At 44.2% G+C, this 11,703-nt stretch overlaps 1 pseudogene; it reads right to left on the bottom strand.

Moving 5' to 3' along the window:
- Window positions 1-263: 263 nt before the first annotated feature.
- On the bottom strand, window positions 264-407 carry LOC129708068 (U1 spliceosomal RNA; annotated as a pseudogene).
- Between the last annotated feature and the right edge of the window lie 11,296 nt (window positions 408-11,703).

The raw sequence follows: 11,703 nt of genomic DNA, 5'->3' as shown, positions 1-11,703 counted from the left end.
GCTATCGGTGGGGCGGCGCATTTTCCCACGGCTCCGCTCTGGGCCCCTGTCTAAAAAGAACTTTGGGGGTAATGTGAAGCGGTCGCCAGGCTTTCACCAGTCCTTGTTCGATATTTGCTGGTGGATGCCGAGGGGTGCTGCCAGCTGGGTGTTGGATGCGATGTCCTGCTCGTTCCAGGGCCTGCCCTCATGAGGCGCACAGGTTTAGCTGCCTCTCTTCCCGCTGCAGCGGTTTGCATAGCCCCGTATATTTGGGGTTGAGGGCAGGTCTTATATGCACAAATGTCAGTCGAGTATCCCGAATTTGGGAACATCTTAGGCGTCAGCACACTCGAAGTGCAAAGGGATAGCCTCATCCTGGGAGAACCACCTTGGTGATCATGGCGTCTCGCCTGCCAGGTGAGTATGATCCGTGGAAACGAGCAAAGGCGGTGATTTTCGGTGTTAGGAGCTTCAGAATTCACTGCTTTTAGCTCTTGACTGCGAGTCTGCTGACCCAGCTGCCTGCAGATTTACCTCTAGAAAGGCCTTCTCCTGCAGGGCTTTGTTGGGAAGATGGTCGCGTGGAGGAGCCATGTAGTGGCCCACGACACCCAGCAGCTCTTCCTGATCCTGCTCCCCTGGCATACTCCTGTTCTCGTCCGCCTGCCCAGCGTTTAAGCCAGCCCAGCCCTGGCCTCCTTAGCTAGCCTCAAAAGAGGGAGCAAAAGGGTGTGCTATAAATTGGAGGAGGCATAGCTCAAACTCCGTTGTCGCATCAATCCCTCGACAAGGGAGATGGCTAGTGCAATAGCACTGGGGTAGGAGTGTCAGCTCCCTTGGCATTCAGCCAGTGACCCCTCGTTTTCCTGGAGGTTTTGTAACTCCATGACCTCCTCTGGCTTGGGGAGACAGACACACTTGTTTTTGCTGTCTCCAGCCTGTTCCAGTGTTGGAGGAAGTTGATTCCTGTAGAACCTGTATTTTTGGTAAGGTTTTGTCTTACCTGTAGTTAGAGGCTGCCTGCCGTTTTAGGCGGCATTGTAGCGGTTCCGGGCGGCGATTCTCCTTGTCAGGAGTCTGCAGGGCTGCCGGTCGGGTTTTAAATTTCCCTCCGGTCCGCTGCTGTTAATCAAACAGCTATTCAGCGGACCGGCATCAGCGCAGCTCCCTGTCAGCGGTCCGCAGCGTGTGTGGTCCCGTTTGCGCCTATCCCCCTCCACTGTCAGCTCCTTCGCTGGAGTCAAACGGGGGCCACTTCCTCTGCTGCTTTGCTCCCCCTGGAGCAAAAAACACAAGGCCCGATTAAGGTAGGTACTTACCTAATGTTCCTTGGTTTGCGGGAGCGCCGACTCCCGCTGGGCCGCGTGTGCACAGCTGTGCGATAATGCCGCAACTGCGCACTGGGCAGGGCTCTTCACGTAGTCACTCACGTGACTCCGAAGTAAAATTAGCATTAAACATACCGTGATAATTTCTAGTGATTTCAATTCCTAAGTATTTAAATTTTTCTGTAGCTATTTTAAAGGGGAATTTCAAAAGATGTGTTGAGTCTTTCGGTTTTATCGACATAATTTCACTTTTGTTCCAGTTTATTCTGTATCCTGAGAAAGAGCCGAAATCCTCGATTAGGTTTAATATGTTTGGTATACTGATTTGGGGTTTTGTGATATACATTGTACGTAGTACATCGTCTGCGTATAAGGATATTTTGTTATTTGAATGTTTTGTATTATAACCATAGATGTCAGGATGTGTTTTAATTTTCAGCTAAAGGTTCAATTACCAGAGCGAATAATAGCGGTGATAATGAACACCCTTGTCTATTGTCCCTTGTTAATTGGAATTTCGTAGATAGTATATTAGAAACATAGAAACATAGAAATTAGGTGCAGGAGTAGGCCATTTGGCCCTTCGAGCCTGCACCGCCATTCAATATGATCATGGCTGATCATCCAACTCAGTATCATATTTATATTATTAGTTAATATTCTAGCCGTGGATTTGTATCAATGCGTTTTGAAATAAATTTTACTCAGATGCAAGCTAAGGAATGGGATAATTGTCAGCTGTTAATTGGACAAAATCAGAACATTTGATTATTTGCCAAAATATATTTCTCAATGTTTCTTGTTTAAAGCCTGCACAATCACCCAAACTACTTATTTATTTTACTGACGGATTTTTCACTTTTACAACTTTTCATATAACAAATGAATAAAGATAAAACGTCAATAATGCCTTACTTTTGATGAAATGCAGCGAGCAAACGCGATAATTTTTAATATTTATATCTCCACGGCGAATGTCTGCTAACCACTTCCGCTGTTGTTGCACCTTCAGCTCCCTCTTGTATTTATCTTCATTTTTATCTGTCTTCTGGACTGTAAAGTAAGATAACTGTGCCTCACGGTCACCCCGACTGCCACAGTTATTTACAGCTCAAAAACGGGCCATTTTCGCGGTTTTTAACGGGAGTGAAAGTGCGCGTTTTCAGCATCAATAACATGTACCGGAAGTGACGCTTGTACCCCAGTTGGATTTTGGGGTCACGTGGGTGAGGATCTATGATCCAGTGACCTTTCGTGAAATGACCCTATAATCACATCTTCTTGAAAAAATGGTAAAATTCTTTCACATTCCGGTAGAGATTTTTCCTCTGGAGTCCAAAATCGCCTTATCTGAAAAATTAATGCATTATTTCACGAGTTATTAATCAAAATGTTCACAAATCTGAAAAAACTTTGAAAAAAAACGGGTTTTTGCTGACGACGTCACAATGGGTCTGTGCGCTGTTAGTGGGGAAAATTAGGGCACATGGTATTGGGAGTAGAGTGCTGACATGGATAGAGAAGTGGTTGGCAGACAGGAAGCAAAGAGTAGGGATTAACAGGTCCCTTTCAGAATGACAGGCAGTGACTAGTGGGGTACCGCAAGGCTTCGTGCTGGAACCGCAGCTATTTACAATATACATTAATGATTTAGATGAAGGGATTCAAAGTAACATTAGCAAATTTGCAGAAGACACAAAGCTGGGTGGCAGTGTGAACTGTGAGGAGGATGCGATGATGATACAGTGTGACTTGGACAGGTTGGGTGAGTGGGCAGATGCAGATGCAGTTTAATGTGGATATATGTGAGGATCCACTTTGGTAGCAAAAACAGGACGGCAGATTACTATCTAAATGGTGTCAAGTTGGGAAAAGGAGAAGTACAATGGGATCTGGGGGGTCCTTGTTTTTCAGTCAATGAAAGTAAGCATGCAGGTGCAGCAGGCAGTGAAAAAAGCGAATGGCATGTTGGCCTTTATAACAAGAGGAGTTGAGTATCGGAGGAAAGAGGTCCTTCTGCAATTGTATAGGGCCCTAGTGAGACCACACCTGGAGTATTGTGTGCAGTTTTGGTCCCCTAATTTGAGGAAGAATATTCTTGCTATTGGGGGAGTGCAGCGTAGGTTTACAAGGTTAATTCCTGGGATGGCAGGACTGTCATATGCTGAGAGAATGGAGCAGCTGGGCTTGTACACTCTGGAGTTTAGAAGGATGAGAGGAAGTCTTATTGTTATAATTAATAGTTTTTTATTGGAGGGAAAAAAATAAATAAAAGAATTCACAGTACATCTGATGTATGGCATTACATTTTCCTCCATTTTGTTTTTTATAAATAATAATAATAATAATAATAATAATAATAATAATAATATAAACAAAATAACGCTAACCCACCCTCCCTAAACACCCCTTGGCAGCTTATTTTTTCACAATCCAAATATATCACAAAATCAAATGCACTTTTTAACAATAATAAAGTAACAAAACAGAATAGGTAGTTCCTTTAGACTCTCAAAGTATGATAAAAAGGGTTCCCATTTCAAATAAAACTTTTTCACAGACAATTGAATGTGAATTTAATCTTTTCTAGCCTTAAAAAAAACATGACGTCTTCCAGCCAAGCAGCGGCAGATGGAGGAGTGATAGATTTCCACACCAGCAAGATTCTCCTCTGGGCCAAAAGTGATGTCAATGTAATGATATCAGACTGGGTTGTATTTAAACCCAAGGTTTTATCTGTTACACCAAATACAGCTGCAAGCGGGCAAGGTCTCACTGTCACCCCAAGGACTTCACTGATGGTTTTACAAACCACTGCCTAGTAGTTAACAAGTTTGGGGCAAGACCAGAATGCATGAGCTAGATTGGCTGGAAAGAACGAGCACCTGCCACAGCCAGCGTCCGTCCCTGGATATATGTTAGCAAGCCTGGCTTTGCTTAAATGAACCCTGTGTAAAACTTTATATTGTATGAGCCCCAATCTAGCACATGATGACGAGGAGTGGACTTTTTTCAGCGCTTCTGTCCAGCATTCCTCAGACAGATCCATACCAAGGTCATCCCTCCCACCTTTGTTCAGGTTTTGATCCCCTAAATACATCAATTGTGAATATACTGCAGAGATCAGTCCTTTATTTGCAAAGGTAAGAGTGAGTTTATCCAACACTGTGACAGGAGGGAGATCAGGAAAAGAAGGAAATGTTTTCATGACAAAGTGGCGAACCTGAAGATATTTAAAGAAATTATTATGTGGGAGGCCATGTTTTTTGTGTAGGTAGTCGAAACTATCAAATATGTTGTTAGTGTACAAATCCTTAATGCACATAAGACCATTCAAACCCCACTGTCGAAAGGTTGAGTCAAGTGTAGAGGGGGGGAATAAATGGTTACTATGAATGGGACCCAGAACTGAAGCTGATGTAAGCTTATAATGGCAACGAAATTGGTTAAAAATTTTGATGGTGGATAGTACGACAGGGTTGGATGTAAATCTAGAGGGTTTCAATGGCAGGGAGGAATATACTAAAGCTGGGAGAGACGAGGAGTAACAGGATTGTGATTCAAGCAGACACCAGTCTGTATCTGGTCGGTGGAGCCAGAATAATATCTTTTGGATATTGGATGCCCAGTAATAATTAATAAAGCTAGGAAGGCCCAGTCCACCTACTTCACAACCTCTTTGGAGAGTGCACTTATTGACCCTTGGAACCTTGTTACCCCATATAAAGGAGGTTATAGATTGGTTAACTGAGTTAAAAAATGACTTGGGTAGGAAAACCGGCAAACATTGGAACAAGTAAAGAAATCTGGGAAGTACAGTCATCTTCACTGACTGCACTCTCCCAGCCATAGTGAGTGGCAGACTGCACCATCTCTCAAAGTCAGCCTTCATTTGGCTAACTTGAGGCATGTAGTTAGCTGCAAACAGGGGTGTGAAAAAGCGGGTGATGTGTATTCCTAAATATACAAAACCTTCTTGAGATATGGGAAAGGGCAGGGTTTCCTGTTGGATCTGTAGTGCTAGGTTGATGGGAAAGCATTTGCTTTTTTGGAGGTTTAGTTTATAGCCGGAAAGAGTCCCAAACTGATCCAACAAGGACACAATTGCAGGGCCACTGGCTGTAGGGTCACTCACATAAAGAAGAAGGTTGTCAGCATATAGAGACACACAATGTTCCCTGTTTCCTCTCCTAATGCCCTGGAATAATGTAGTTGACCTAAGTGTAATAGAGAGGGGCTTAATTGCAATCGCAAAAAGAAGCGGAGACAATGGGCAGCCTTGACGAGTGCCACGGGTTAATTGAAAATAATCAGATCGCAAATTATTTGTCTGTACACATGCTAAGGGTGAATGATATAATAGCTTAACCCAGGCTACAAATAGTTTGCCAAATCCAAATCTCTCCAAGACTCTGAACAAATATGGCCACTCCACTCGATCGAATGCATTCTCCGCGTCCAAAGAGATAACAGCCTCTGGGCGCGGAGAAGCACTGGGCGAATAGACCACGCTGGCCAATTGGCGGATATTAGAAAAGGAATGATGATTTTTGATGAAACCTGTTTGATCTTCTGAGATTATTTTGTGAAGTTGGCATTCTAAACTGTAAGCCAGCGCCTTCGCTAACATTTTTACATCTACATTCAAAAGTGAGATGGGGCGGCATGATCCACATTGAGTCGGATCCTTGTCTTTTTTAAGAAGAAGTGAAATAGAAGCCTGTGAAAGAGTGGGGGGGAATGAACCTTTTTCCAAAGATTCTTGAAACATTTCTAAAAGAACAGGTGTGAGCTTATCCTTAAATTTCTTATAAAATTCTAATGGGTAGCCGTCAGGGCCCGGGGTTTTACCGCCCTGCTTCGCCATAGTGGCATTAGTAATCTCTTCCTGCCCAAGGGGTTGGTCTAGATATTCTGCGTCTTCTAATTCCAGAGTGTGTATTTCCAAATCGTCTAAGAATGTTTCCATCTTCATAGTATCCAAGGGGAATTCTGAGGTGTAAAGAGAAGAATAAAAGGCTGTGAATGTATTGTTTATATCTTTTGGATTGCTTATTATGTCTTGGTGTATGTCTCTTATCTGAGGAATAAGCCGTGACGCGGATTGACGCTTCAGTTGGTGAGCCATAAGCCGGCTCACCTTATCACCATACTCATAATAAAGACCACGAGTCCGGAGAATTAGTTGTTCTGTTTGATTAGTAGATAAAAGATTGAATTTTGTTTGTAAATCAGCACGGCTTTTGTATAATTGGGTGGTGGGTGCTTCAGAATATTGCCTACCCAGGGTCAAGATAGATTTTAACAGGGTTTCCATTTCCTTCTTGCGTTCTTTATTGGCCTATGAAGTATAAGATATGATTTGACCTTTTAAGTAGGCTTTTAAAGTTTCCCAAATTAAAGAGCAGGATACGGACTCAGTTTTATTAATTTCGAGGAATGCGTCTATGTTAGCTGATACAAAACTGCAACATTTTTCATTGGAAAGCAAAAGGGGGTTGAGTTTCCAAAGAGGTCGTCCTTTAATATTTAAAGGAAAGCCTTGGTCCAGTATCACAGGTGAGTGATCTGATAGTACTATAGCGGTATATTCAGTTTTCTTAACCCTCGGAATGAAGGGGCTGTCTATAAAAAAATAGTCTATTCTGGAAAAAGAATAGTGAACATGAGAAAAAAAAAGAGAATTGTCTAGCAGTTGGGTTCAGAAATCTCCAGGGGTCCACATAACCATTTTGTTGCATAAACAGTGAGAAGGTCTTTGCCATACCAGACGGTGTCCCCTTAGAACTAGACCTATCAAGCAGTGGATTAATAGCACAGTTCAGGTATCCCGAAAAAATTAGCTGGTGCGTGTTCAGATCGGGTATTAATGACAGAACCTTATTTGCAAAGTGAACATCATCCCAATTAGGGGGCACAAACATTCACTAAAACGACAGGTTTTTGAAAAAGACACCCGGAAACTATAATAAACCGGCCATTAGGGTCACTGACTATGTCAGACGGTGTAAACTGTATTCTTTTGTTGATTAATATTGCCACACCCCTGGACCTACTATTAAATCTGGAGTGAAAAATCTGACTAACCCACGTTTTACGCAGTCTATTATGATATTGCAGTCTTAAGTGAGTCTCTTGTAAAAGTAGTATATCTGTTTTTAGTTGTTTTAGGTGAGAAAAAACTTTAGCTCTATTAACTGGACCATTAAGCCCCTTTACATTCCAAGATATAAACCTCACAGGATTGCCTCCATCAATATCACCATTAGCATATTTCGAAATATGATAAAAAAAATACGTACATCGTCTGCCATCCAGAACCACGCGAAGGCTGCATGTGAGAGCCCACAATAGGGGGGGAGAAAAAAAAAGAGAAGAGAAAAAAAGCAAAAAAAAAGAAAGTCGAGTGCATTTGTAACAATCAAAGAATGAGCTGCCATTACCCCAAAACCTTTCCCTCATCCCCTTATAATAACAAAAAAAAAAATTAACCCCCAAAAACCTAGATCTTCTTCCCCGACTGAGGATGATCGCAGGCATTACAAAACAAAAAACTTCCGAAGTGTTCCCTAACTAAAATTTTTGATCCAATTGAGGGTGGCTCCCGGCTTTGAAAGTTGTACAGTCATTTATTCTACTTTTAAGATGTATAGGCTAAAGATAACCCCGGACAAGCAAAGCATTACGAGAAAGAAGGAAGTGAAAATTGTATCCCAAAGAGTAATCATAGACATTTACATTTTGCTGGCTAAAGGTCTTCGACTCACTACCCAAAATATGTAGCATTGCAGTTCAGCTCAGTCGAATTCCACAAATTAAAGTGAAGAATAATCAAATCTTCCAAAGATCACCGCCGCAGGAGGCCGTGCCAATACCGCATGGATATCCTAAAAGGTCATTGTTCTTCACGGCTGTCACCTCCCCAGCGCGAGTAGTAAAACATTTTGGCAGTCTCTGGTGTATTGAAATAGTGCTTTTTACCTTCATGAGTGACCTGGAGCCGGGCAGGATACTGGAGGCCAAACCGAACCCCTTTATTGTAAAGCAGGGATTTGATTTCCCTAAAAGTTGCACGTTTTCTCCCCAGCTCAACGCTGAAGTCCTCATAAAAAAACATCCGGTGCCCTCGGAAGAACAGCTCCTGCCTCCGTTTGGTGATGATACGATGTTTATCATGGAAGTAATGAAAGAGAACCAGGAACACTCTTGGCTTAGATGGCTTGATATTCGGGACGTCTGTTGGTGTAGGTCCAATTTGATGGGCACGCGAAAGCATAAGAGGTCTTGGGAAGAAATCCGCCCCCAGCACTTCTTCAAAAAACTCAGTTATAAATTTAACAGGGTCCAAGCCTTCCATCTTTTCAGGAATCCCGACCACCCTTAAGTTGGATCTCCGCGACCGGTTCTCGAGGTCATCTAACTTCATTTTCAGGAGTGTGTTTTCACTCTGTAATGCAGCTATAGCAGTTTCGGCGCTCGCCAGTCTGTCACTGTGGTCATTCAGGCCATCTTCAACCTCGCGAATGCGTTCATCATGCAATTCGTGATAGGATTTAACTTGCTCCAGACTGGTGTACTCTGGTGACAAAGCCACTTCAAGTTCTCTTTTTAGGACAGAGTTAATTGCTTGTGTCATATCAGCAAGGAGTGCTGAACAAAGCCTCTCCAAATCCTCTGGTAGTTCAAGGCCAGCTTCCGGGAGCCACCGGGTGCCAAAGCTGCAGCACTCTTGCTTGAGCTGTCACTGTCTTTTCCCCCGGTTTTAGTTCGACGGCTCATTTTACTTACTGTTTCAGATGCTTAATACTGTCTTGAGTCCTTCATAGCGTTTAATAGTGGGTTATCTCAAAACTATAGCAAAGATAAACGAGTAGACTTGAGCAGTAATCGGGAGCCACGCTCACACACAGCTGTTCAACCTGGAAGTCGTCTTATTGAAACATATAAGATTATTAAGTGTTTGGACACACAAGAGACAGGAAACATGTTCCCGATGTTGGGGGAGTCCAGAACCAGGGGCCACAATTTAAGAATAAGGGGTAAGCCATTTTGAAAGAGGACGAGGACATTTTTTTTTCACGCAGTTGTGAGTCTGTGGAATTCTCTGCCTCTCTGTGTTGGGGGCCGGTTCTCTGATTCAGATTCAGATAATTTTAATTCTTCAGATTTAATTCTTCAGATTCAATCAGAGAAGGTTCTCTGGATACTTTCAAGACAAAGATAAATAGTGCTCTTAAAGAAAGCAGAGTCAGACGATTTGGGGAGAAGGCAGGAACGGGGTGCTGATTGGGGATGATCAGCCATGATCACATTGAATTGGCTCGAAGGGCCGAATGACCTACTCCAGCACCTATTGTCTATTGTCTCTCTCTCGACCCCCGCCCTCTCTAGACGTGCCTGTGAGTTGGGGGCTACGCGTGACTGGATAGGGCAGGGATGGGGTAAAAGGAGCAAATGAATAATATTAATATATCAAGTTATATAGTTAGTTTGTTTGTGGGGGTGGTTAGTGTGTGTAGGGGGGTGGGTGGTTAGCATGTATGTGAGGCCGCAGGCCACCCCCTGAAACTGCGCATTAAGGGGACGGGTTCCAAATTGGTTTAGTAACTATTAACTCACATGTATATGGATGTTTAAGAAGGAACTGCAGATGCTGGAAAATCGAAGATAGACAAAAATACTGGAGAAACTCAGCGGGCGAGGCAGCATCTATGGAGCGTACGAAATAGACGTTTCGGGCGTCTGAAGAAGGGTTTTGGCTCGAAACGTTGCCTATTTCCTTCACACCATAGATGCTGCCTCACCCGCTGAGTTTCTTCAGCATTTTTGTCTCCCTTGTATGTGGATGTATTTGTTTATGTGTTTATTTGTTTGTGTATAATCACATCTTCTCAAAAAAAATTTCATGCTTTATTTCTCGTTATTAATGAAAATGTTCAAAAATCTGACAGAAATCTGAACAACTGATGTCAACACAATTGATCTCCGTGCTGTTCTTCCTCGTGCTGCAAGTGACGTCACTCCCCCACCCCTCCCTCCTCCCCCGTTAGGCAAAAGTCGGGCCGTCGACTGAAGACTAAAGATCATTGCTGAAGACTGCGGCGGCACAACTCTCGGTCCTTTGTTCGACGCTCGTCCGCTCGCACCTCGGACAGCTCTCTCCCCCTCTCTCTCCCTTCTCCCCACTTCTCCCCCCCTCTTCCCTCCCCTGCTCTCTCCCCCCCCCTCTCCCCCCCCTCCTCTCTCTCTCCCCTCTCTCCCTCTCTCTCATTGTCTCTGCCCCTCTCTTTCTGTCTCTGCCCCTCTGTCTGTGTCTCTGCCCCATCTCTCTCTCCCGGTGCCTCTCCCTCTCTAGACACGCGCGCGCTTGCGTGTGTATATAATCACATCTTCTCGAAAAAACGATGCGCTAACAGTAACATGTTTACATATTCCGGTAGACATTTTTCCCCTAGAGTTCAAAGCGCGTTATCTGAAAAAAAAATTATTTGATAAAATGCTTTATTTCTTGAGTTATTAATAAAATGTTCAAAAATCTGAAAAAGGTTCGATAAAAGACTCTTTCGCTGATGACGTCACAATGGATCTGCATGACTGCCACTCTTCTCCCTTCCTGCCCCCCAGTCCCCTCTGCCCTCATCCGTCCCTCTGCCCTCTTACTGCCCTCTCGCTGCCTTTGCCCTCCCTCTGCTCCTGTCCTCCCTCTGTGCCTCTGCCCTCCCTCTGCACCTCTGCCCTCCCTCTGTGCCTCTGCCCCCTCTCTCTCTTTCTCTCTACCCCCCTCCCTCTCTAGCTGCGCCTGCGACTTGCAGACTATGCCTGAGTGGATGGGGTAATAGGAGCGAATGAATAATATTAATATATCAAGGGGGCGGTTAGTGTGTGTGTGGACGGTGGTTAGTGTGTGTGTATGTATGTGGGGGAGGGGTCGTTAGTGTATGTGTGACGTCACAGGCCGCAGTCTCTCTGCCCCTCTCTCTCTTCCTACCCCCCTCTTGCTCTCTGCTCCTCTCTCTTTAACCCCCTTCCCTCGCCCTCTCTAGACGTGCCTACGAGTTGGGGGCTATGCATGAGTTGATAGAGCGGGGATGGGGCAAAAGGAGCAAATTAATAATATTAATATATCAAGGGGGGTTGATTAGTGTGTGTGGGGTGGTTGGTGTGTGAGTATGTGGGGGGTGGTTTGTGTGTGTGTGTATGACGCTGCAGGTGTCTGCAGAGCTCACCGTCAGCACAGGATCACCACAAGGCTGCTGTCTCAGTCCCAAACCTTTCACCCTGTACACACACGACTGTGTCTCCACCCAGGAAAATGCCATCATTATTAAGTATGCGGATGATACCACCATCCTGGACCTCATCAAGAGAGGGGACGAGTCGGGCTACAGGAGTC

The sequence above is a fragment of the Leucoraja erinacea genome, chromosome 22, assembly GCF_028641065.1.
Source record: "Leucoraja erinacea ecotype New England chromosome 22, Leri_hhj_1, whole genome shotgun sequence".
In the NCBI taxonomy this organism is placed as follows: Eukaryota; Metazoa; Chordata; class Chondrichthyes; order Rajiformes; family Rajidae; genus Leucoraja; species Leucoraja erinaceus.
Note: the sequence above shows the minus strand (reverse complement) of the source record. Positions and strands in the feature narration are given on the sequence as shown.